Genomic DNA, 27,952 nt, shown 5'->3' on the forward strand with positions numbered 1-27,952 from the left:
TTGAAATTTCCAGAGGTGCCTTGTGTGGAGGATCGTTCGGGTCAGAGCAGGCAGCCAGGAGGAAGGAGATGGCTGTGAATTAGTATTCAGGGAGCACCTGCAGAAGGTGTGACAGGCACTCTGTTAGGTTCTGTGGGGATGGTATTTGGGAAAAAGTTTTAGAGACAAAGGATATGTAGGTGCACCCCAGTTCCGAATGACACAATGCAATATCTGGAGGTGCATCATGCCCTAATTGCTGATGTAGCCCAGACCGGCAAATCACTGCAGGTCATTCAATGCCCTCCCTGCCCCCAGTAAATCACTGCAGGTAATTCAACACCCTACCTGCCCCCACTTTCTTCCACCCGTCCCTGAACACAAACCAAAAGCCAGGTTCCCTGCACTAACTGAAAACAGCAGAGAATAATGGTGCAGGGGCGGGGGAAGGCTGTTTGAATGCAACTAAAACCTCCATCCTTCTACCTCCCCCCAACTCTTTGCTGTTTTAGAATGGAACAGACAGAGGTCCCTGATTTGTGCGCTAACCTACTCCCCTCCCAGAATAGGGTTCTTTGCCCTATCCAAAGCAGCACAAAACGATGGCATGGTAAGAAAAGGCTGTTTGAATCCAGCAGAAATACCTGCCCTTCTTCCTCCCCATGATTCTTTGCTGCTTTAGAATGGAAATGGAAAACTCCATCCAGGCACTGCACCACTTTCCTTCCCCAAACACAAACCAGAAGCCGGATTCTCTGCTGCACTTGAATTGAGACCCAATAGAAGGGCCGCCAAATCCAGCTAAAAGCTCTGCCCTCCTACCTGACCCAGATGCTGGGCTTCTTTCAGATAATGTGGAGGAACCCCACTCAGTGGCAGTGGAAGAGGGGGTTGTCATGGCTGCCGCCTAGCTAGAGTCTTAGCTCTACACCAGCTATGAATTGGGGATTCAAAAGTCTTGCATCAAATTTCAAGAAAGCAGGTGAACTTTAAAAGATGACTGTAGGAGAAGTCCTCCACTAGAAAAAAAGAAGTTCAAAGCTGTGCAAGGGTGTTCAGAGAAACTTAGCCTGCTACTGAGTGCTTTAGAAAAAAAAAGGAGAAGGCTGTCGTTAACCTAAATTTGAAAGATTTTTCACTAAGGTTGAAAAACCACTACTCAAATCAGCAGAGCAAGCTTCAATTTCTGCTGCCTCCTACAAAAGACTAATAATTGTATTGACTCCATATTTAGTTAGTGTTGTGATGCTATGCTTTGAATTACTTTAATAGGAAATGAATGATAGTTTAGTAATGGTACATAATATTGCATGTAAAAGAATTTCATTTTATTTTTCTAGAGGTCCTGAAACTGGTTCCAATTTATTAGATATAAATATTTGGGAACATGCACCCATGATACAGCCCTTCATAATATATCCATGTTTTCAATGAGAGTACTCCTACTGTGACATGGGGTAGAATGAAAATAACAATAATAACACCAATAGCAGTAATAATATCTCCTTTTCTGTATAGCACTTTTCTTTTACTAAAGTGCTTTTGCATCACTTGTTACATTTTATCCTAACAATGTCTCCGTGAGGTAGAGGCAGATATTATTGTCTTCATTTTACAGATGAGGAAATTGAGGCCCAGAGTGGTAAATGATTTGCCCAACGTCATGCGGCAGGCCAGGGACAGGACCAAGAATGGGTCCCAGTTTCTTGACTCAAATGCCCTTTCCAGTAGACAGTGTTCATTGCCTAGTCTCCATCTACCTTCAGAGGAGTTCAGTACACCACCAAATATGAAGTCAGTCAGTCAGTTGAAATCAGTCAGTCACTTGAATTTATTGATCACTTTTTGTGTGCAGAGCACAGTACTAAGGACTTGGGAGAGTACAATATAATAATATAATAGAGAAGCAGCGTGGCTCAGTGGAAAGAGCACGGTCTTCAGAGTCAGTGGTCATGGGTTCAAATCCCAGCTCCACCAATTGTTAGCTGTGTGACTTTGGACAAGTCACTTAACTTCTCTGTGCCTTAGTTACCTCATCTGTAAAATGAGGATTGACTGTGAGCCCCCCGTGGGACAATCTGATCACTTTGTATCACCCCAGTGCTTAGAACAGTGCTTTGCACATAGTAAGCGCTTAATAAATGCCACCATTATTGGTAATATAACAAACACATTCCCTGCTCACAATGAGCTTACAGTCTAGAGGGGGAGACAGACATTAATACAAATAAATAAAATTACAGTTAAGTGCATAAATGCTGTGAGGCTGGGATGGGGGAATGAATAGAACCCAGGCTCCCTAACTCCCAGGCCTGTGGTTTTTCCACCGGGCCACACTCCTTAATTGAATACCCATTTTCCTCCATCTCAAGCAGAAACTCCTGAACACTGCCTTCAATATTGTCTACCAAAAATCTTCTTCTTTCATATCCACTCTTTTCATCTGCTATTCCGTAGCTAATATTCTTTTTGCCTCCTGAGATAACCTTTTCATTGGACCTGGCTGTCAACATTCCAGCCTCTCCCCCTTCTGACCTCTTGCCTCCCCTTGTCTGGAACTCCTCTCTCCTTCAAATCTCACAGCTCCTCCCATCAGAGCAGGAGCGTGGCTTAGTGGGAAGAGCATGGGCTTGGGAGTCAGAGGTCATGGGTCCTAATCCCAGCTCTGCCACTTGTCAGCTGTGTAACCTTGGACAAGTCACTTAAGTTCTTTGTGCCTCAGTTATGTCATCTGTAAAATGGGGATGAAGACTGTGAGCCCTACGTGGGACAACCCGATTACCTTGTATCTACCCCAGAGCTTAGAGCAGTGCTTAGCACATAGTGAACGCCTAACAAATACCAACATTATTATTGTTATTATTATCATTCATTCATTCATTCAATCGTATTTATTGAGCATGTACTGTGTGCAGAGCACTGTACTAAGTGCTTGGGAAGTACAAGTTGGTAACATATAGAGAGGGGCCCTACCCAACAGCAGGCTCACAGTCTAGAAGGCTTTATCATTAAAGCCTTCCTAAAATCCCTATCTCCAAGTGACAGCTGGAGATATAGACTGTAGGCTCCTGTGGGCAGGGATCATGCCTTCCAACTCTGCAGCATTGTACTTTCCCAAGTGCTTGTTAGAGTGCTCTGCACACAGTAAGCACTCAATAAATACCATTGATTCATTCATTCAATCGTATTTATTGAGTGCTTACTGTGTGCAGAGCACTGTACTAACTGCTTGGGAAGTACAAATTGGCAACATATAGAGACGGTCCCTACCTAAAAATGGGCTCACAGTCTAGAAGGGGGAGACAGACAACAAAACAAAATGTGGTCATGTGTCAAGTCATCAGAATAAATAGAAGTAAAGCATTGATTGATTGACAGCTTCCCAATAATTTCCGCTTCTCAGGTCATGTCATCCCACCAGCCAACTTTAGCACTTCTGTTTAAAAAATCCTTAGCCCTACTGTGTACTGTATATTGACTAAAGTGCATTGCTTATTTTTTCTCATCTTCATTCCTCTACTCATCTTTGTATCATCCTACTATTACTAACTTTATTCTTTCTCCTTCTCCCACTATTTGTAAATGTTTTGTGCCTGCCTGGCTACTCCGTTAGATTTATGTGTTCTTTGAGATCTGAGAACTTGTCTTTGGTTCTGATTGTACTCTTCCAAGCACTTAGTGAAGCACAGTAGGCACTCAATAAATAACATCGATGGATTCATAATAAAGCATGGGGGCTGCGAGTTGGCTCTTAAAGAAGGGGAGGGAAAGAGTTTGGTGGATGGGAAGATGGAGTATTGGACTGTCATTCCCTCAGAAAAATTGCATTCCAATTCTAACCACATCTTCATCTCCAATCTAGAAGATAAGCTGGGTATATGAACCGGTGTTTCTAGAATTGAAACTGTTGAGTGTCATTTGTGTGTATTTATCTCTTGAAAGATAGAATTTTTCAGTAGACATCAGAGTTTTATAACAGATTTGACAGACTCCTAGCTATCGCTTTGTTCAGATGGAGTTGCCATCTGTATCCTACTGCCATTAACTCATTGCTTTTTGTGATGTTTTTGTACCTATTATACAGACTTCAATTGATGTGTTGGTTCAATATTTTATTGAAATAACATGTAATAATGTAATGGTATATTTTAAGCACTTATTAGTTGCCAAACACTGAAGTATATGCAAGATAACCTTGTCAGGTAACTTTCCTTTCCCCACTTGAGGCTTAGTCTTAAAAGGAAGGAAAACAGCTCCTTTAACTCCATTTTACAGATGAGGAAAGTGAAGCACAGAGACATCAAATGACTTCCTCAAGGCCACACAGCAGACAAATAGTAGAGCCAGGATTAGAGTCCATGTTTCCTGACTCCCAGTTCCATGTATCTTTCTAGGTCAGGATTGTGTATCTTAGATTGTAAGTTTCAGAGACCTGGTGCCATGTCAATTGAACTTTTCCTGATCCAGCACCCTGTGTAGCTGTGTTCCTGCTCATTGACAATGATTAAGAGCTAATAATAACCCAAGCTCTTCAACAAGTATATTTACACTCTTTGCCATGGAGTAGCTAGCTCTGGTCTTCAGGCTGCTACCATCAATTTTCTCGGGTATCTGGTAAAAATGTGAGCTTCATCTTTTATTGGGCTGAGACCCCCATCCTTTTTTCCGCCCAGGCCTAGCTAGCATCACCAAACCAGAAGCTTGGATGCAACTTGGGTGATCAATTTGCAAGCCCTGGCCAAAATCCCCAGTTGTATATTGTACTCTCCCAAGTGCTTACTACAGTGCTCTGCAAAAAGTAAGTGCTCAATAAATATGATTGATCAATCAATCAATCAATCATATTTATTGAGCGCTTACTATGTGCAGAGCACTGTACTAAGCGCTTGGGAAGTACAAATTGACAACACATAGAGACAGTCCCTACCCAACAGTGGGCTCACAGTCTAAGAGGGGGAGACAGAGAACAGAACCAAACATACCAACAAAATTAAATAAATAGGATAGAAATGTACAAGTATAATAAATAAATAAATAAATAGAGTAATAAATATGTACAACCATATATACACATATACAGGTGCTGTGGGGAAGGGAAGGAGGTAAGATGGGGGGATGGAGAGGGGGACGAGGGGGAGAGGAACGAAGGGGCTCAGTCTGGGAAGGCCTCCTGGAGGAGGTGAGCTCTCAGCAGGGCCTTGAAGGGAGGAAGAGAGCTAGCTTGGCGGAGGGGCAGAGGGAGGGCATTCCAGGCCCGGGGGATGACGTGGGCCGGGGGTCGACAGCGGGACAGGCGAGAACGAGGTACAGTGAGGAGATTAGCGGCAGAGGAGCGGAGGGTGCGGGCTGGGCAGTAGAAGGAGAGAAGGGAGGTGAGGTAGGAGGGGGCGAGGTGATGGAGAGCCTTGAAGCCCAGGGTGAGGAGTTTCTGCCTGATGCGCAGATTGATTGGTAGCCACTGGAGATTTTTGAGGAGGGGAGTAATATGCTCAGAGTGTTTCTGGACAAAGATAATCCGGGCAGCAGCATGAAGTATGGATTGAAGTGGAGAGAGACACAAGGATGGGAGATCAGAGAGAAGGCTGGTGCAGTAGTCCAGACGGGATAGGATGAGAGCTTGATGGATTCACCTGTTTATTTCCTAGGGATGGATAACAACCAGGGGTGTGAGTCCCTTTCCTGTCTGTGTAACCTCCATTGTGCAGGGGCATAGTGGGGATGGGTGGGGCACCAGAACTTGGGGGTGAGCTGGGTGAGATCTGTTTACTGGGTCAAGCCCAAGTTTCCTCGTTTCCTACTAAATAGTTTCTAAACATCTTAACTGGGACATACCTTTTCTTAAAGGACATTCTCCAGCTTCTCCCCAGTACAGTGTTCAGCATATCGTAAGTGCTCAATAAATACCGCTGATTGATTCTCCAGGGCCTTGCCTTAATAGATTCCCCAGCATTAGTCAGAGATTCATTCTGGGCATGGAACGAATCCCACAGCCAGGAAGCACTTCCTTTAATTTATTCTAAAGTCTTTCCTGTTCCAGTGTAAGCCATCCTCCGCTTGTTCTGATGTTGGTATGGGCAAAGAACAACTGAGTTTGTCCTTCCCTTGAGTTCTTACTCCAGTGAAAAGCATTACAGTGCCAAATGCTTGGGAACTTTTCTACTCCTGCCTCCCACTTAGGGCCGTCTTCTCTGTTGGAAGTGGAAAGTTCTTTGATCCGACCCAGGGGGGTCTTTTTTTTTTCCTGGTATCTGTTATTATCATTATTATAATTATGCTATTAGTCAAGTGCTTACTATGTGCCAAGACAATGTACTAAGCACTGAGATAGACACAAGCTAATCAGGTTAGATACAGTCTAAGTCCTTGCTCACAGTCTTAATCCCCTTTTTACAAATGAGGTAACTGAGGCCCAGAGAATTGAAGGTCACACAGCAGGCAAGCAGCAGAGCCAGGATTAGAACCCAGGTCCGTCTGACTCCCAGGCCTGTGCTCTATCCACTAGGCCATGCTGCTTCTAGGGCTTTTCCTGCTCCTCACAGCTCTCCATTGCTCAAATCATGTTCTCCACCTTCATCCTTCCCTTTATGCTTCCTCCCATCCCTGCAGCTCCCCAACCCGATCCTTTCCCTTTCACTGGAGCTGCTCGCCAGTGCTTTCCCCACACCCCTCTGTGCAGTGCTCCTAATGTGTAATTGTGTGCTGGGCCAAATATAGCAAGGGGAATTGTAGGTTGGGCTGAGTGGCTCACACACAACAAAGCTCAAGCCAGGGTGTTGCCTCTCCCGGAACATCCTGGTCCATAACCAACTTGGTCTGGGTCCCGGCCTACACACTGATCCGTCTGCCCCTCCCTCTCATCTACCTCCCCCGACGTAGTTGATAGACCAGTGGAGATCAGGACCCACGGTAACCCTTTCAGGTAACCCTCAAACACATTCACTATTGTTCTGTTCTACCTATCTTTCCATATCAGGTCCTTGTTTTGGGGATTTGTTTTTTCAAAGCCCAGACCCAGAAGACAAACTGAATATGAATGGCCTCCCTCATCACATCTCATTGCAGCTGTGGGTTCTCCAGGAACCAGAGGTACCAGACTAATCCCAATTTAGGATTTTTGTGTTTCCTTGCGGAGCGAATACGGCAGGCTGACAGCATCTTACTAAATGCCGGAAGACACAGCTGTAGGTTCGGCACAGGAACAAAGTAATAGAAGGGATTTTTAGTTCAGTTATTGGTAGACTTGGAGGAGGCTTTATGGTCACTAAAATAGAGGAAAAATAATATCTTATGGTGTAGGAAAATAAAACATAAAGCTTAGAGCACATTTTATATTTCATTCATCATGCCCTCACCCCAAAGTCCAACACCTTGAGTTTTGATACCCTGCACTTGTATGGAGAAAACTGAGAACTCCTAATTTAGATTTGTTTTGATGGCTTGATTATAGATCAGTGGTCTTCATTCCCCATTCTGGACCACAAAGAATAGGTCAGGGTGAAGAAGTAGTTGTAGTATTGATAATATTTATTCAGTGCTAAGTCTGTGCAGAACACTGTGCTAAGTGCTGGGAAATAATTCACTGGCATGGGAAATAGACATGATCCCTGTCCCTTGGGGACCCCACAGTCTAAAAATACAAAGGGGGAAAGGGGACTGGTGACAGACACATAAGGAGAGGTAAAGTAAAACTAAAAAAACAAGCACTAAACTTACAGGCAACCATAGTTTGCTCCGATTTCAGTTCATTCATTCATTCATTAAATCATATTTACTGAGTGCTTACTGTGTGCAGAACACTGTACTAAGCACTTGGAAAGTACAAGTTGGAAACATATAGAGATGGTCCCTACCCAACAATGGGCTCACAGTCTAGAATGGGGAGACAGACAACAAAACAAAAAAAGCAGACAGGTGTCAAAACCATCAGAATAAATAGAATTCATAGATTTCAGTGCCTGGCATTACTTCTCATTTGTACGCTGGTATGTTTTTTGTAACTACCTGCAAGCCTGGGTTACAAGATCAGGGCAAGTTCTCAGGGTGGCCCATTTACAGTGAGCCCCAGTGTGGATTGAATGCAATTCAGCCAACAGTGAGGCCTAGTTTGAAAAGTTGAGCTTTGGAGAAAGGTAGTCTCAGAAAGATGGCCCCAGCCACCAGTGTTCATTGTGTGGTGCTGAACAGGAACAACCCTTTATAAATTCAGCTCCCTTCCTTGATGAACAACTTTGGTCAAGGTCAATCAAATACCATGCTGAGGGCTTGGTGGCTAGGGCGCATGGCCTCTGCCTTGACACCTCCCCAGACTCTGGGGACAGAATAGGGAGTGAAGTCACTATGTCCCCTACCACACCACTAGGAGAAAAACCAGAGTTCAGTGGGGCCTGTGGGTGACTGCCAGCATGGCAGGAAAGAGCCTGCAATGGGAGTGGGAAGAGAACAAGCGAAGGGTCACACAGAATGGGAGAAGATCCCACCATCCTTATAAATCAGTGAGTCAAACAATGGTATTTATTGAGTGCTTATAATGTGCAGAGCACTGTACTAAGCACTTGGGAGAGGAATAGTAATTGTGGTATTAGGCGCTTACTGTGTGCCAGGTTCTGTACTTAGCGCTGGGGTGGATTCAAGCAAATCAGGTTGGACACAGTCCCTGTCCCACATGGGGCTCATAATCTCCATCCCCATTTTACAGATGAGGTAACTGAGGCACAGAGAAGTGAAGTGATTTGCCTAAGGTCACATGGCAGACAAGTGGCAGAGCCGGAATTAGGACACATAACCTTCTATCGGGCCCATGCTCTATTCACTACACCATGCTGCTTCTCTACAATACAACAGAATTAGCAGACATGTTCCCAGACCACAATGAGATGACAGTCTAGAGACTGTGATCACCTGTCCCCTTCCTAACTATTCAGCTGGGTAGGTTGGGGGATGGGAACATGGGTGGAAGGCAGCTTGGCCTAGTGGAAAAGACATTGCTGGTCGCAGGCAGGAAATCTGGTTTTAGTTCCAACTCTGCTTCTGGCCTGCCTGGGGGGAACTTGGGCAAGTTACTGATCATTTCTGTGCCTCTTTCCTCTTCTGGAAAATGGGGATGAGATGCCTGCCCTCCGTACTTCTTAGTTTGTCAACCCTACATGGAACAGTGGCTGTGTCTGATCTGTTCATCTTTCATCCTGCATCTTTCCCAGCAGTCAGCACAGTGCTAGGCACTCAAATAATAAATAATACAAGAAATCTTAGGGTGGGAGGAGGAAAAAAAATATGGTACTTCTTAGGTACTTACTGTGTTCCAAGCACTATTCTAAGCACTGAGGTAGATACAAGTTAATTAGACTAGACAGGGTCTCTGTCCCACATTGAGCTCACACTCTTAATCCCCATTTTTTAAGGATGAGGTAACTGAGGCACAGAGAAGTTAAATGACTTTCTCCAAGGTCACGTAGCAGACACGTGGCAGAGCCGGGATTAAAACCCAGGTCCTTCTGACTCTCAGGCCCATGCTGTATCCACTAAGCCAAGTTGATTCTCAAGGAAAGAAGGAGATGGGAACCACAGTATGCCCCAATACCAATTTTACCCCCAGAGGTTGGAGTTTCAATCATTCAATTAATGAATCAATGGTATTTATTGAGTGCTTACTGTGTGCAGAGCACAGCTCTTAGTTCTTGGGAGAGTACAGTATAACAGAGCTCCTTAGGAACGGGGTATGTTTCTGTTTATTGTTATATTGTACAGTGCTTTGCAGACAGTAAGAACTTAATAAATGCTATGGAATTAATGAATGAAAGAATAGATAGACATGTTCCCTGTCCACAGGGAGCTTACATTCGAGAGAGGGCTTGGGGGCTGGCTCCTGTGGACCGTGGGGAAGCAGTGTGAGCAGATGCCACCTCCCCTGTCAACAACTAGATTCCCTTCTTGTTAGAGCGGAGGGCAGGTGAAGAAGGGTAATGGAACTGTGTGCAGAAAGCTGGCAGGTAGTTTCAGAGCTGCTCTTCTTTTCCCCCCAGGCACCACTGTGAATTGATAGCTTCACTGGAGCCTCCTATGAGGAAGGACAAGTTTATTAATTTAACAGTTAATTAAAGTGCAGTTACAGTCAGACAAATGAGTGTGAAAAAAATAATAATAAACTTAGCCCTTTCTTCCTTTCCGGAACCTCTCCCCCTGAGTCGGAGCTGTTGATTTAGTGGGATGGAGATAGAACTGCAGAGCCAGGCCAAATGGGGAAAGGGAGCCCGAGAGGAAGGAAGGGGAAAAGCCCCCTCAACCCAAAACCAGTTCTTTTAATGTCCCCTCCTATCCTACAACCAAGACCTGGGTCAGTGGCCAGTGCTGGGGGCAGAAGGGGAGAAAGGAAACTGCTTTGATTCTTGAAATTTGCTTTCCTGATCTTGGGAGGGAATTATGGATTTGGCAGTTAAGAAAAAAATGGCTGGTTCACTGGCCCACTTGCCAGTTAGGAGAGAATAAATACGGAATTCTGAATTCTCACATTGTCTTTGTTGTTTAGCATAAATAATGTTTCTGGTCTCTGCTCCTCTTGAAGGAATAGGCATTGAAGAAACCATGCAACGTAGGTGGGAGAAGTCATTTCAGCAAAATTCCTACTGGATTTTCTAGTAAAAGAATGCTACTCAATCTGTAGATATAGTCTCTCCAAAAATTCATATATAGATATATTCTGCTAACAGAAATGTTGGGAAAGGGGGAAGAGGGGGGATAAAACGAGAGAGGGTATTTGGGGGAGAAAGAATAAACCTCACTAAATCAGATCATATATTTCCCTTTCCCTCTTCTTCTATCTGCCTCCCCACTCTAGATTGCATGATCCCTGTGGCCAGGGAATCAAGTCTACTAAATCAGTTGTACTCTCCCAAGTTCTTTGCTTTTAGCTGGGAACTTGGCACCCAGTAGGTGCTTAATACATGCCACTTATTGATTGATTGGTAGTCAAATTATGCAGTATTTTGTGGGGAAGCACATCAGAGTGGTCTGTTTGGATTGTGAAATCCCAGAAGGCAGGTGCTGAGTCTTTTCAGTAGAGTTGTAGCCACACATCCATGGGCTTTGGAAATGTGATTTTGCTCTAAGGTGGCTTGCCAAGATGTCAAGGAGCAAAAGCCTTTGTAGGGACACAAAACCTGTAAGGCCGGGTTTCTCCAGGAGGCCTTCCCAGACTGAGCCCCCTCCTTCCTCTCTCCCTCCTCCCCCTCTCCATCCCCCCCCACCTTACCTCCTTCCCTTCCCCACAACACCTGTATATATGTATATATGTTTGTATGTATTTATTACTCTATTTATTTATTTTACTTGTACATATCTATTCTATTTATTTTATTTTGTTAATATGTTTTGTTTTGTTCTCTGTCTCCCCCTTCTAGACTGTGAGCCCACTGTTGGGTAGGGACCGTCTCTATATGTTGCCAACTTGTACTTCCCAAACGCTTAGTACAGTGCTCTGCACACAGTAAGTGCTCAATAAATACGATTGATTGATTGATTGACACAACATGGCTTAGTGGATAGAGCACAGGCCTGGGAGCCAGAAAGACCTGGATTCTAATCCTGGCTTCACACTTGTCTGCTGTGTGACCTTGGGTAAGTCGCTTAACTTTTCTGGGCCTCAGTTACCTCATCTTTAAAATGGGGAATAAGACTGTGAGCCCCATGTCGGACAGGGATTGTGTCCAACCAGATAAGCTTGTATCTACCCCAGTGCTTTGTACAGTGCCTGGTACATACACCGGTCCATTGCTGGTGATTGGGCAATCTTACACTGGTCCACTGCTGGTGAATGGGCAGTCTTGCTCTGGTCCATTGCTGGTAATTGGGCAGCCATACCCCATACATAGTAAATGCTGAACGAATACTAATAAAAAAAAAGCCATGACCTAGCCAGAATGGTTCCTATCCCCATCCTAAGTGCTTAGTACCATGCTCTGCGTACAGTAAGTGCTCAATAAATACAACTTATTGATTGATTGATTCAAGGCTCTGAATTCCGGGTTGTTCCCCTAACCTCCTGACTAATCGCAAATCCAGAAGATAACAGTTCTAAACTTTCCTGTTACTGAAAGAAAGCAGTTCCCATAAGGAAAATCTCCACTGAAACCAAACAAAGGGCAGGAGGAAAGTGAGTACGAGTTTATGAAACTCAATCCGAGATCTGCATCCTAGAAGCCGATATACTCCTGGACCTTCAGTGCCGGTTAACTGTGGACCTTTAGAGGTCAAAGAAAGAAAGAGATAAAGACAGCTTGTTTGGGCCAATGCAATTGTGGACATGAAACGTGCTGTGGTTGTTTGCTGGAAGGACCACTGCAAGCTGGAGGGAGGGGAAGGGCTCTCTCGGATTTGTCACCATCAGTCTTCGAGCTGTCTGTGTGATCTTGCATCTTTGGCTCTACAATACCGCTGCCCCACACTCAGAACTTCCGTGAGCCCTTCATTCCTTCCTTCCTTCCTTCCTTCCTTCCTTCATTCATTCATTCATTCATTCAATCAATCATATTTAAGCACTTACAGTGTGCAGAGCACTGTACTGGGTGCTTGGGACAGTGCAATGCAACAATAAAGAGTGACAGTCCTTTCCCACAATGAGCTAGAGGCTGTCTGTCCAATTGCTGCTGCTTCTGAACATCAGCAGGGAGAGGAACGAGGATGCAGACAGGAGGCCGGAAGAAGAGCATGGCAGGGGAAGATGGAATGAGCGGGGAGAGATGGGAATTGATGGGTGGGAAAAGAGCGATTAACTGGCCTTCCTGATCCAATAGCAAATTGGGAGCCAGGGGGACAGATTGGTCCCTGGATGGAGTGTTGCTAGCAGTGCATGCTCAGAACAATTATTTTCCGCTTCTTCAAAGCCTTAATGAAGTTGCATCTCCTCCAAGAGGCCTTCCCAGATTAAGCCTCAGTTTTTCTCACCTCCCACTCCCTCCTGCATCACCTTGACTTGCTTCCTTTGCTCTTCCCTTGTCCCAGCCCCACAGCACTTATGTATATATGTGTAATTTTATTTCATTTCTCTGTATTGATGTCAGTCACAGGGAATGTGACTGTTTATTCTTGTAATGTACTCTCCCAAGCACTTAGTATAGTGCTCTGCACACAGTATGCACTCAATAAATACGATTGAGTGAATGAATAGCAGCCAACCGGAGCAAACATCTCTCACCATTATTAGATAGAATTGGATGTGTTGGGAGGATTTGATCTGTGTCCTTGAAAATGAGGAAAATCAATGGACAAAAACCTGTTTTCTAGCTTAATAATTATAGTAATTGTGACATTTGTTAAACACTTTCTATGTGCCAAGCACTGTGCTAATCACTGGGGTAGACAAAATGCAAACAGATCAGACACAGTTACTGTCCTACGTGAGCCTCACAGTGTAAATGGTCTGTTGAGATTTTACAATCAGGATCAGACTACTGGTAGGCTGAGGGAGGGACAGTGCACTGTTCACCTTAACTGCAAGAAGCAAAAAGCAGGTAGAACAGTTTTGCAATTGCAAATTTCTCAGTGATCAAATGGAAAGGATTCTGAGGTTGTGTGCATTTCAGTATGCTGGTGATTGGACAATCTTACACCAGTCCATTGCTGGTGATTGGGCAGACTTGCTCTGGTCCTTTGCTGGTAATTGGGCAGCCATACCCCATCCACTGCTGGTGATTGGGCAGCTTTGCCCCATCCCATAAAGGATATCTTGGGTCTTCCCTCTTCTTTGTATGCGTGACCCAAATTCATCTAGACAGAGTGCCTCACAGGTGTTGGAAGTTGGGTAAGTGGTGATCAGGCAGCATAACTGAAGGCCAGGCCATTCAACCTGCCCAATGAGGTGCCTCCGAGAAGGCACCTCTTGCTACCAGGACTTTGCTGGGGACAAGGAACAGATTACTGCTCCGCCAGGGGTCTGTGACAGACCCCCTGTAATGCTCTGAAAACTCAGGCAGCATCCAAAGGCCCCTGTTCAAATATTCTAGTGTGGATTTCGAGGCAGAAGGCTGGTCAAGAGGGAGTTGGACTCATTATGTTGCATCCCCATCTTCGTTGGAGAGGGAACCTCTCTGTTCAGAAGACACTATCGCCACTCTCCTTCCTCATATCTAACAGATAATTACTTTCCCCACTTCAAAGCCTTATTGAAGGCACATCTCCTCCAAGAGGCCTTCCCTGACTAAGTCCTCTATTCCTTTTCTTCAGCTCCCTTCTGGCTCACCCTGACTTGCTCCATTTATTCATCCCCACTCCCAGCCCTATAGCACTTAGATATGTATTTATCATTTATTTATTTATATTAAGGTTTGCCCCCCTCTCTAGGCTGTAAGTTAGTTGTGGCCTGGGAATATATCTGTTATATTGTTCTCTCCCAAGTGCTTAGTATAATGCTCTGCACACAGTAAGCACTCAATAAATGCAATTGACTGACTGACTAACTGCTTTAAGGACCACACTTCTACAGGGGAGATGAGGCCAACTGCAAAGCCTGCTCCGCTTTCAGCAAAATCACCCCAGGGGCAGCCTGGGGGAACCTGTCAAGAGGCTCTGTGTTTTGATGCCCTTGTTTCAGAATGATTGGGGATAGAATCTGGAAACCCACTTGAGATGCAGTCCCAGAGGCCAGGATTAATTGAATTAACTCTGGCCTGGGGAAGGGTTATAAATTTAGCAGTGGCCTCGTTGCTGGCTCTCCCCAGTGTGCTCTTTGTATATTGATGAGTTTGGGATTTCCTTTCAGTGCCCACAGTAGCCCCTGCCTATCTGCCCATCATCATCTCTCCCTTAAACACCGCTTCTTTCCTCAGCCAGGCCAGGTAGCCGGGAGGGTTAGGCGGGGGAATGGGACTTTCTCCTCCTCCCCGTAAATGGCAGCCAGGATGTAAGTGATAGGAATGGTTGCCTGTCTCCCCCTTCTAGACTGTGAGCCTGTTGTCATGTAGGGATTTTCTCTATCTGTTGCCGAATTGTACCTTTCAAGCACTTAGTACAGTGCTCTACAAAAAGTAAGTGCTCAATATGATTAAATGAATGAATGAATGAATGAATGAATCAGGCATTGGATAGTGGGGGCTGCAAACTGAGATCTCACCTCCTCCAGGAGGCCTTCCCAGACTGAGCCCCCTTTTTCCTCTCCTCCGCCCCATTCCCCCGCCCTACCTCCTTCCCCTCCCCACAGCAGTTGTATATATTTGTACAGATTTATCACTCTATTTATTTTACTTGTACATATTTACTATTCTATTTATTTTGTTAATGATGTGCATATAGTTTTAATTCTATTTGTTCTGATGATTTTGACACCTGTCTACATGTTTTGTTTTGTTGTCTGTCTCCCCCTTCCAGACTGTGAGCCCATAATTGAGTAGGCACCATCTCTATATGTTGCCGACTTGTACTTCCCAAGTGCTTAGTACAGTGCTCTGCACACAGTAAGTGCTCAATAAATACGATTGAATGAATGAATGAACTAAGCTTCCCTGTCCACCTGCTCCTCCTGCCTCCCACCCCTCCCCAGGAAAGCTGACGTAAAGGGTGAAGCAGCATGAGCCTGGGAGTCTGAGGACCTGGGTTCTAATCTCTGCTCCTCCAGGTGCCTGCTGTGTGACTTGATCCAAGACACTTAACGTCTTTGTGGCCCAGTTTCCTCAACTTTGAAATGGGGATTCAGTACCTGTTCTATCCTCCTTATTTAGATTGGGACAGGGACTGTGTCTGACATGATTGACTTGTATGTACCCCAACAGTGTTTGACCCATAGTAAGTGCTCAACAAATACCATTTAAAAAGCCACAAAACCCTCAGAGTGTGGGCAGTAGAGGTTGTTCTCTGCTGGGTGCCCCAATCCTGAGGCCAGCTGGGTTCAACTGAAGCTGGGTGTTGGCCTGCTGGGGATAGCAATACTACCGCTTCTACTCTGTCATTTTCCCAGACTCATCTTTAGCTTGCCTCCCTCAAACCCCCTGTACCATTTAGATTGAGTAGGGTTGGATTCTCTTCTTCTCCTTGTCCTTTATCCATGGCATTGCTAATCAGCATCACCACTGCTGATGGACAGGGCCAGGAAGAAGGGAGGGTGGGGGTGGGGGGTGGGGGTGTGTGTGTAGGAGGTGGGGGGAAGCACACCTATCCATTGGGATATTTGTTGGTAGTCTGGTGGACAGTTTGCCGTAGGACAGGACTAGAACTACGTATGGGCTTAACAGAGATTTTTAGATGACCGGTGGATTTATTCTCCCTGACCCCATGACCTCAAGCAATTGGCAGTTGACAATATCAATTTCTAAATGAAAAACCAATCAGCTAATCAGTCTGAAGGACTAGAATAACCCTCCAAGTGTTTTCCTTTTCTTTTTTTTAAACTACCAAAATAATGCAGCTTCACCGTTAATAACCCTGGAAATTTACTGTGACTGATATTATCATAATGACTGTGTGTTAAGGGATGATGTGATATACTGATTAGTTTTGGAATAATGAATGAAAATGATTGTAAAGATCTTTTCCCAGGTGTGAAGTGCTTTATGTGTGTTAATTTTCACAACTGCAAGAGACCAGGAGTTGCCCTTAGAGGAGAATGGGTCCCTGCTGCAGAATCAAAAAAATATAAAGAACACCATTTATCCCTTCTGGGGTCTATTTTCAGTATCCCCTTACCATTATCCTGCTAAAATTGCAAGTGGTCAACCCCTAACAGGGTGGGGTAGTTCCAGTGAAAAACCAGATCTGAAATCTGGGGTCTAGTGGTGGGAAAGCCCCAAACTGAACTTTAGTCACTTTCTTTTCTTGTTCTGAGTGGAGGGCACTACTTTACACAAACTGGACTTTCAGTTCTACGCCTGGGCACAGGAAGTAGTAATAGCAGCAGCTGCGGACATCATTAGAAGTGCAAATACATCTCTCTCTCTTGTTCTCCCTCTCTCTCTCACACACACACACTCCACCCTTCCCTTTTTATCCACCTTCCACCATCAAGTTTGTCCATTAGGCAAACTTGGTATTTGTATTTGGTAAATGATGGTATCTCTTAAGCACTTACTATGTGCCAGGCACTCTACTAAGTGAATGGGATAGATGCAGGCGAATCAGGTTGGACACAGTTCCTGTCCCACATGGGGCTCGTAGTCTCAATCCCCATTTTACACATGAGATAACTGAGGCCCAGAAAAATGAAGTGACTTGCCCAAGGTCTGACAACAGACAAGTGGCAGAGCCGGGATTAGAACCCAGATCCTTCTGAAACCCAGGCCCATGCTCTACTCACTATGCCATTCGGAAAGTCCCTGATCAGGAGGTCTGAGAAATCTGAGGTCTGAGAAATCAAGAGCCAAACATGAACAGAGAAGGTGCTTATTGCCTCCCATGGTAAACCATAGCAGGTGAGAAACAAGAACACGGGAGGGTGTCAGAGCAGATTAATGGTTCAACCAGTGGCATGCTCTGTTTCTGACAGCAGGCAATGCTGGGAGAAAGTCAGGCACTTCCTCATGCTCCTGATGGTCCAAAACTACATACCACAGGGGAACATTTCTGCTTGACGTGACTGGATAATTAGCTTTTGCCCTGAAGCATTTGAATCGGAAGCTGGGAAATGTTTTACTCTGGGATGTTAGCAGCCCCGAACCTATGTTCGAGAAGCCCATCAGCCCACGAAATGGTTTATGTCTTCACCAAATTTTCACCACTCTCTGCAGTGTCCTCAGGGAACTGCAAGTGCTTAGTATAGTGCTCTGCACACAGTAAGCACTCAATAAATACGATCGAATGCACGAATGAACTGCCTCTGGTCACCAAGACATACAGTATTGGGCTAGAGAGCAGAGTATTGGATTTAATCAAAATGTTTAACCTGAAGCCCACAGATTGATCTTTTCATCCTAGAGACCTGGACAAGGTTGCATAGCTTCATGATAAGGAAACAGCCAAGAAAATTCACATCTCCCTGGTCCTCCCACTCACTGGAGAGACCCCCTCCCCCCAGTGGAATGAATGAATCAATCAATCAATCAATGACATTTACTAAGCACTTACTGTGTACAGAGCACTGTGTACTAAGTGCTTGGGAGAGTACAATGAAACAGAGGTGATAGACAAGTTCCTTGCCCACAAGGAGAACCAGAGGAGCATCATGGCCAAGTGGAAAAAGCATGGGCCTGGGACTCAGAAGCCCTCAGTTCTAATTTTGGCTGTGCCAATTGTTTACTGCGTGACCTTGGGCAAGTCATTTAACTTCTCTGTGCCTCAGTTCTCTTGTTCTCCCTCCTACTTGGACTGACCCAGCACATGTGGGACAGGGTCTGTGTTCAACCTAATTGACTTGTTTCTATTGTGGTGCTTAGAATGGGGTTTGACACATAGTAAGCATATAACAAATACTATATAAAGAAGGCGCTTAAAGATTAGAGAAGAACTTTTTTTTTCCTGTGGCCTGGAATGGAGTCCGTGAGGTAGTAAGAGTCATGCTGAGGGGAAATGGCTAAGGGAGGGCATTGGATGCTAGCAGTCTCTTGTGGATTTGAAAATTTTGCAAACCAAGCCCTGTGTGTCTCCCCATCTCGCTTGCACCCTCTTTCTACTGGGGGGGACCCTGCTCTGCCCTGTTTAAGGGGACAAGTTGAGAGACAGGGCAAGCAAGATTGAATGAGCATGTATGAGCAAGATACTGAGACCTAGAGTTTGGAAATTAACCAGTCAATAGTATTTCTTGAGCCCCTGCTCTGTATATAACACTCTACTAAACTCTTAGAGAGAACAACAGTGAGAGTAGACATGATCCCTACTCCCAAGGAGCTTACTATTTAGTCAGGGAGGTGGACACTAAAATTACAGGCAGTGATTCCAGCTGGCAAAAGCCCAGACCACCATGCTTTTGTGCTGAGGAGTAGCAGAGATGGTGAGGGACCATGAGGGGAGCTGACAGCTGTTGGGTAGGTTGTTTCCCCTCTGACCTACTGAGGCTTATGGGTCTGTCCAAACCAGAGAAGTAGGTTGGAAATAGGTCCCCTCCTTTTCACTCCAGGACCCTCCCCGGTGGCTGGCACAGTCAGCTGATAAATCAGAAAGAGTTGTCAGGCCTCTGTTACCAGGCCCTATCTCTCTGGAAGTTAATATTAATAATAATAATTGTGGTATTTGTTAAGTGCTTACTATGTGCCAGGCACTATATTAAGAGTTGGGGTGGATACAAGCAAATCTGGTTGGTCACAGTCCCTATCCCATAAGGGGCTCTCAGGCTCAATCCCAATTTTACAGATGAGGTAACAGGCACAGAGAAGTGGTGACTTGCACAAGGTCACATAGCAGAAAAGTGGTGGACCTGGGATTAGAACCCATGACCTTCTGGCTCCCAGTTCCATGCTCTATCCACTAGGCAACAACTGTCTCATAGGGCTGGGTTGTTTTTTGCTCCTGGTCCCCAATCCCTTTCAGCAGAATTTGCTGTCTGACTCTGAACATCTCTTTTCTGGCCCTGCTGGACCATCATAGCTCTACTGAAGCTGTACAAATCCACAGTGCTGTATAGCAGGGAAAGGGAAGAACCTTGGGGTGACCTGGGATGATCCAGGGTTACACTCCTGTGTCTTCCTGGGTTTTGGACAGATTCTCTGGTTTCTGGCCAGAAGTAATATGATTCAGAAACATTGCCTGGTAGGCATTGTGCTGAATGAACCCGGCACAGTGAAAGCACCATTATAGACTGACAAATAACAGCAATAACAAGTCTTTATTGGGGAGGCAATGCACAAACTAGTGGCCTGCTATATTAGCAACAGAAATGAGAAAATAAGGAGGCAGGAAGGGTGAGGGAAAGAGACGCGTAGGCTGCAGAGATGTCATTCTGGTTTCATTATTCTGGACTCGTTCCCCTGATAAATTTCCAAATATTCCAGCAGAGGATCAGATGATTCCAGCAAGAGGTTTTTGAGGTCAAGGAAAGGCTTTGCTCAAGAGGTAGGTTTTGAGAAAGGATTTGAAGGATTTGAATGCGCTTGGCTGCTGGTTAGAGTATGATCTTTATTTCCAGGCAGCTGGGATTGCTCAGAATAAAGTTCAGAGCTAGATTCAGAGAAAGGGGATGAAGTAATGGTAGGACTGTTCAGAGCAGTGGGAGGGATGATCAGCATGACATCAAAAAATGTGTAGGATGGCAGAGACAGGCTTAAAGGTAGACAACCAGGAGAGCCAAGTTGGCTAAGCTGTGGAGCAGGTGCTGGATAGGGGTTGAGAAAAGTAAATTTTGGTTCAGGATGGGTTAGTGGAAGGCTGGCTAATGGAAACCTCTGTTATCAGTGCGTTACTGTGATTATACATTACAGAGAGGCAATTCAGAGAAGAAGGGCATAGAAGTTGCAACCAATCAACCAATCAATGGCATTTATTGAGTACTTACTGTGTGCAGGGCACTATACTACGTGCTTGGGCGAATATAATACAACAGAGATGGTAGACATGTTCCCTGCCCACAAGTAGCTTACAGTCAAGACTGGGAAATGTAGGAGAATGGTGTGAGGAAGGCTGGAGAGAGAAAAGGAATGAGGATGAGTGGCTTAAAAGGGCCAGGATAGGCAAGCAAGCTTTTAAAATCCAGTTTCATTGTCCAGGATGAGCAAATGATGAATGGCACAAAACATTTCTTCTTCTAGGAGTTCCTCTGATCCCATTTCTTCCCATCTCTTTCAAACACTGGCTTCTTATACTCCTTCTTTCCCACATTGCTCTCTTCAACCTCTCATTCTCAGATTCATTCATTCATTCAAGTGTATTTATTGAGTGCTTACTGTGTGCAAAGCACTGTACTAAGCACTTGGGAAGTACAAGTTGGCAACATATAGAGACAGTCCCTACCCAACAACGGGCTCACAGTCTAGAAGGGGGAGACAGGCAGCAAAACAAAACATGTAGACAGGTGTCAAAATCGTCAGAACAGACAGAATTAAAGCTATATGCACGGCATTAAAATAAATAGAATAGTAAATATGTACAAGTAAAATAAATAGAGTAATAAATCTGTACAAATATATATACAAGTGCTGTGGGATGCGGAAGGAGGTAGGGGGAGGGGATGGGGAGGAGGAGAGGGAAAAGGGGGCTCAGTCTGGGAAGGCCTCTTGTAGGAGGTGAGCTCTCAGTAGGGCTCTGAAGGGAGGAAGAGAGCTAGCTTGGTGGATGTGTGGAGGGAGGGCATTCCAGGCCAGGAGAAGGACGTGGGACGGGGGTTGACGGTGGGAAAGGTGAGAGCGAGGTACAGTGAGGAGGTTAGTGGCAGAGGAGCGGAAGGTGCAGGCTGGGCTGGAGAAGAAGAGAAGGGAGGTGAGGTAGGAGGGGGCCCACTGTTGGGTAGGGACTGTCTCTATATGTTGCCAACTTGTACTTCCCAAGCGCTTAGTACAGTGCACACAATAAGCGCTCAATAAATACAATTGATTGATTGATTGAGGGGGCGAGGTGATGGAGATCCTTGAAGCCAAGAGTGAGGAGTTTTTGCTTGATTCGTAGGTTGACAGGCAGCCACTGGAGATTTTTGAGGAGGGGAGTAACATGCCCAGAGCGCTTCTGCACAAAGATGATCTGGGCAGCAGTGTGAAGTATAGACTGAAGTGGGGAGAGACAAGAGGATGGGAGATCGGAGAGGAGGCTGATGCAGTAATCTAGTTGAGATAGGCTGAGAGATTGAACCAGCAAGGTAATGGTTTGAATGGAGAGGAAAGGGCGGATCTTGGCGATGTTATGGAGGTGAGACAGGCAGATTTTGGTGATGGATTGGATGTGTGGGGTGAACGAGAGAGCGGAGTCGAGGATGACACCAAGGTTGAGGGCTTGTGAGATGGGAAGTATGGTAGTGCTGTCTACAGATGGCTCTTCCTCCTCTGCCTTCCAACACATTGAAGTTTCACCTCTATTAAGTAAGGTTTCCCTGGAGACCACTGCACCATCCAGAAGTCAGTCCAACTCCTTGCCCCTATTACTGTCCAAACTTTTTGGAACATAATGCAAAAATAATAATTGTGGTACTTGTTCAGTGCTATGTGCCAAGCACTATAATAAGCACTGGGGTAGAGACAAGATAATCAGGTCTCACACGGGGCTCACAGTCTAAGTAGGAGAGAGAACAGATATTGAATCCTCATTTTACAGATGAAAGAACTGAGTTACAGTGAAGTTAAGTAATTTACCTTAGGTCACAGAGCAGGTAAGTGGCAGAGCTGGGAATGGAAACCTGGTCCTCTGACCCCCAGGCCTATGTTCTTTCCATGAGTCCATAGTGCTGCTGCTGCCTTCAAGTCCTCTCCACCTGTTCTCTTCTTCTTCTTCTTCTCCTCAGGTCACTAACCCCTTCTCCCAATGAAAGACTACACTCTCTAAGATCACTGAGGTTGCCAAATTGAACTAGTGGTATTCCTTAACTGCCTTCGATACTCTTGGCCTCTTCCTTTCATTTATTAAGTACTTAAAAGCTTACTATGCGCCAACCACTGCTTTTCTCTGGAAATGCTAACTGGGTTTTACTAACGCAGCCCGCCCCTGATTCTCCTCCTACCTCTCTGACCACTTCTCAGTCTCTTTCACTGGCTCCTTTTCCATGTTTCACTCCTTAATTGTGGGTGCCTTAAAAGACGGTTTGGGTTAGCTACTCTTGCCATTCTACCCTCACTTCTTTGGAAGCTTATCTGCCCATCAACCTACCACCCACAGCTGACTCCTGCTCAATAAATATCACTGGTTGATTGAATATGCCATAAATTGAAGCTCCCATTTACATTAGTAAAACGCCTTGTTTTAATCACCTGAAGAGGTAGCAAGCAGCAGCATCCTGCCTGTGTTCTCTTAATTCTCCCATCAGTTAGAGTTCGGGGAGTCAACTTCATAGGTATGTCAACTCTTTACAGATGAATCAAGCAATCAAAGGCATTTATTGCATGCTTACTGTGTTTAGAGCACTGTACTAAGCACTTGGAAGAGTACAATATAGCAGAGTTAGATCCATTCTGTGTCTCAGGGGGTTAGGGACGGGGTTTAGTCTAAAAGGGAATACTCAGCAGTTTTCAATTCCTGTCTCCATGAACTACTTTTATTTTGTTTGTTTTGCGGGGTTCATTTCCATATTGAAAATCAGGTATATTATTTAAGGCAATTTCATTAACAGTCATAGAAATAAAGTGGATGTATGGGGGGTGTAGTCGTATGTAAGATTGTTGAGGACAGGGATAATGTCTTGTAGCTCCATTCTGCTCTCCAAGAGGACTACACTGTTGTGCACATATGGGCACGTAAATCAATACCATTGATAGCTTGTTTGGAAGACATATTTGAATGGTGGCCAGTCAGGAATAAAAGCACTTCAGTACCTTTAGGGACACAGACCAATAAATGCTTTACTTGTGAGTAAAGTGCTTTCTTGTTTGTAGTACAGAGATAGGCCTGAGCATGCAATACAATTCCCTTTTTTACAGAGAAAAGGTCTTCCTTGTCAGGGTTAGTGTGACCTCGTGGCAAATCAAGCTGTTTTCTTCCTCCCACCCTTGATTGGAGGAGAGAATGCCAATATCTTGTCATTCTTCTTAAACCCAAAAATTGCTGTAGCTTGCACTGGTCCTCTAAGAGTAACCGGGGAGGCAGTGGGGAGGGAGGAGGAGATGAAGGTCAAGAACAGGGAGTCTCTGGGGCACCGGAACTGACTGCTCTGCTTCATCTCAAGCTCAGGACATTTTAGATGAGCCTGGACAGTCCTCCGATCTGACTCCCCCTCTCCAGTGCCCCTTTAAAGATCACTGCAGTGCTGCTGTGGAAAGGCAGAACTGAGCAAAGTACAGGAGTTGGTTTTATTTTCCGTGTGTAGTTTTGGCATGATTCATTGAAGATAAATGCTGCATCTTTAAGGGTTTGCCTGCAGCTAAATCTAAGGGTAGGTTGGCTCCACCCTACTGCTTTTGTTAGGGATGAGTGTGGGATTTTTTTTTCTCTATCATTTCAACCATGAAATAACTGAGTTTTGAGGAAGACCTATTTGCTTATGTGTCATTTCAGCCCCGGAAAGGGACTAGGACCTGGCAGAAGTCACATCGCACCTCCATGTAAGTACTGCATTTCCTTATTTTGCAGGTCTAGAGCGAAGCAGGAGGTTAGCCAGCTTTCTTTGGGAGAGCTCGCAGAAGAGAGAGCTCAGACTCCGGGTTGTTTCACGGTACTAGGGCTCAGTGACAGGCAGGTTCCTGCCAGACTGCAGGTGATTAACTCTGAGCTGAGGTTGCATCTCCTGACTTTCGGGGCCTTTGGCTGCAGAGCTGAGTGAATATGAAACAGCGTGCATCTACCCAGCTGAGTCCCCTCAGGGGTTTGAAGGGGTTTGGTCAGCCTGGTGGAAATGCTCACTGACTCAAACTAGGTCCTTCTGCTATGTACAGAGCAGCCAGGACTGCTTTGAGCTTTGGGAAGAAGCAGTGTGCAAGATGGGCTGTAAGAAGTTGCCTTTTCACCTGCTCTCACACAGCTGTTTTCACACCTGGGTTCTCACTCGTTTTGTCTATTGTGCTCCAGAGTTCCCTCAACAAGCTGAAAGAAAGGGTTCCACTGTACAGTGGGAGAGGCGAGGGGGAAAGGGGCCACATGCTGTGCTATTTCTGTTGTAGTAAATTATGAGTTCTAGAAATCCATTGTCAGTTATAAACATAATGTGTCTGCCTGGGACTATGTGGCATAATAGAATGCTTTCAGATATTTGCTCAGAAAGCATCTGAAGTGCCTGCAAAACCAGAGACACACTAAAGTGCCCCCTATTTTGGAGTTCTGATTTATTCCTACCACCAAATGTTATACTTAATTATGTAGCCATAAAACTTGCACTTCACACACTGTTAGGCATCTTATTAGAAAAAGACTTGGGGACTTGGGGTTCCAGTCCTTTGAAAGCTGAGGGTTTTTTTTTTTCTTAGCTCCCTCGATATCAAACTCCAAGTTTGGGGTTTTTTCTTCTCAGTTTTGTTTTGGGACTGAAAGAAATTTTGAAAAACTTGTGACAGCAAATGTAAATGGGCATTTTCATTTCTATGTTGACAAGAAAGGGGAAGAAAAAGCCAGTATGACTGGCCACTTCCCCCAAACTACAGGAAGTACTGAAAAATGAATGGTAACTAATAAAACTGAGTCTCCAAGTGAATATAGAAATCCTTTCACACATTAACTTTTAAGAGAAGAAAATATTTCCTGATTCTTCTTGTTTCGGTCTTTGGGTCTCTGTCTTTCCCCCACCCTCACTACTCATTAACTAGAATGACTACAATTTCAGAATATCAGGCTATTTCCAAAAGCAATTTTTAAATCTTGGTAAGGAAATTATCCCACTGAAGAAAATTTAGACAACCTTATTATTTCCGTATTCTGGCTTTTGGCATTTGAACCTTAATGGCCTTTTAGTATGTTGGTTGATTTTGAAGATCTCCAGTATTTCATTTATTTTCAAAATGCTATGATTAACAACAGAGGGAATAGGATAAGAAGCACAATAAGGGCACATATCTGAAATGTTGCACTATCTCTATCACATGAGTTTGTGCAGAAGAATTCCAAGTGACAATTGTAAGTTTGAGAAGTGTCTGATTTCCCTGGGAGGAAATGTATTGAGCATATATTTTTTTCAAAAATATAGTACTTAGGTAAATAAATGCATTAATAGATATAGATCAATTAATGTTATTCAGTATAAAATCAAATATTTTAAAAAGATTTCATATCTTCTAGCCATTGGAATTACAAAATCTTGTAGGTAAAATATCAGTTTTACATTTTATAATGTTATTATTGAGGTTGTGTGTGATAGATTTATATATTTATATGTGTGTGTATACACGTGTATATATATATGTATACATACATGCATGTAATTGCATATGTACACAGATACATACCAGTTCAATAACTGTTTTCCATATATCTATATATATTGCTCACATATGTGTGTATATATATGTATGTATGAGCAATTTCTCAGCCTTCAGTAAAATACCTGCCTTTCTCATTCACAGTATTTTGTCCAGTGATGAGTGTCCTTTCAATTAAGGAAAATGACCTTCAGTGAGAGCTTGAAAAAAGCAGAGTACCAGTGTGTCAGTGGAGAAAGGCAAGATTGCAATCTTCAGTTTGGAGACGAGGAATTTTAGTAATCTCTCTGATAGGGATTTTAATACACCTTGTGGGAGGAGCAATCTAAGGAGCTGTTAGTCCTGCACCCACTCATCCAGGAAGAATCAGGAACACTGAATTAATCTATTTTGCAATCTGGGTTTCTTCCTGAAAGGAAGTGGGCTGGAGACCGTATTTGTATGTCCTAGTTGGCAAATCTGAGCTAAGAAAGGCTTCAGCATTCACTCTTATCAATCAGTGGTATTTACTGAAGGCTTACTGCATGCAGAACACTGGACCACGTGCTGGGGAGAGCACAATACAACAAAGTCGGTAGCCAAAGTTCCCTAGCCCCTAGGAGCCTACAATCTAGAGGGAGAGAAAGACATTACTATAAATAAATTACAGATGTGTACGTAAGTGCAGTGGAGCTGAGAAAGGGTGAATAAAGGGTGCAAATCCCAGTGCAAAGGCAACACAGAAGAAACATTGTGTAGGTGATGGAGCACAGGTCTGAAAGTCAGAAGGTCATGGGTTCTAATCCCAACTCTGCTGTGTGACCTTGGGCAAGTCACTTCACTTCTCTGGGCCTCAGTTACCTCATCTGGAAAATAGGGAATTAAGATTGTGAGCCCCACACGGAACAGGGATTCTGTCCAACCTGATTTGCTTGTATCCACCCAAGCGCTTAGTACAGTGCCTGGCACATAATAAGCATTTAACAAATACCATCATTGTTATCATTATTATTATTAGAAGGGAATGAGAGAAGAGGAAATGAGGGCTTAGGGTAGTCTTATTGGAGGAGATGTGCTTTTAATAAGACTTTGAAGGTTGGGGGGAGAATGATAGGCTGTCGAATATGAAGAGGGAGGGTGGTCCAGGCCAGGGGCAGATTATGGGCAAGAGATCAGTGGTGAGATAGATAAAATTGAAGTAGGAGCAAATCTGTGTAGTAGTAGGAAATCAGTGAGCTAAGCCAGAAGGAGGTGAGCTGATGGATTGCTTTAAAGCAGATTGCAAGGAGTTTCTGTTTGATGTGGAGATGTTTGAGCAACCACTGGAGGTTTGGTAGAGTTATTTCAGATTGATACCCTAAAGAGAGACACAGTGAGAGAGAGAGAGAGAGAGAGAGAGAGAGAGAGAGAGAGAGAGAGACAGGGAGAGAGAGAGAGACAGAGAGAGCACATGGTGGGGAGGGAAGGACAGAGAAAAAGAGAGGGGTGGTTCTTAATGTAGTTAGCTAAGAGTAAGTTCAGAGCTCTTATTTTTACTGTGCATTTTCAAGTTTACCTAACCTCCTTAGAACTACTTAACATGTAGCCAGTTGATGATATCATGTGGTATATGGACAGAGAATAGTTTAAATTCCTTGTGGCATCCTGGAATTGCCTGTGTCTTGTTAGTCTTGGAATGTAAAATTAAATTGGTGCATAGATCAGTAGATAGAGACTTAACTGGTGGTTGGTATCTATAAACGGGATTCCACTGGGCAATGTCTTTCTCCCAGGATGCATTGGAAAATTTATTTTCTAAATGTCACTCTCCAAGGGGTTAAGACACTGGCAGGGCTTGCCATTTGGGCTAATGTTTTATAAGTGTTGGAGAGCCGCTCCCCGTTCTGAAATAACATTTAACCTGGAAAATGACAGTGATGAAGCTGAGCAGAAAATGAAACAGTGCATCTGGTAACATATAATAATAATAACTGTAGTATTTGTTAAGTGTTTATTATGTGCCAGACACTGTACTAAGCACTGTGGTGGATACAAGCAAATCGGGTTGGACAGAGTCCATGTCCCACATGGGACTCAAGGTCTCAATCCCCATTTTACAGATGAGGTAACTG

The 27,952-nt window shown here is 44.4% G+C and overlaps 1 protein-coding gene across 1 annotated transcript in view; it reads left to right on the forward strand.

Moving 5' to 3' along the window:
* The window catches only part of ZBTB7C (zinc finger and BTB domain containing 7C), a 399,260-nt gene that overhangs the window by 117,215 nt on the left and 254,093 nt on the right, over positions 1 to 27,952 (forward strand). Inside the window, exon 3 of the mRNA XM_038744392.1 lies at positions 24,013 to 24,059. The gene's annotated coding sequence lies outside the window, so the exon portion shown is untranslated. The remainder of the gene's footprint in view (positions 1 to 24,012; positions 24,060 to 27,952) is intronic.

This window comes from Tachyglossus aculeatus, chromosome 3 (assembly GCF_015852505.1).
Source record: "Tachyglossus aculeatus isolate mTacAcu1 chromosome 3, mTacAcu1.pri, whole genome shotgun sequence".
Taxonomy (NCBI): domain Eukaryota; kingdom Metazoa; phylum Chordata; class Mammalia; order Monotremata; family Tachyglossidae; genus Tachyglossus; species Tachyglossus aculeatus.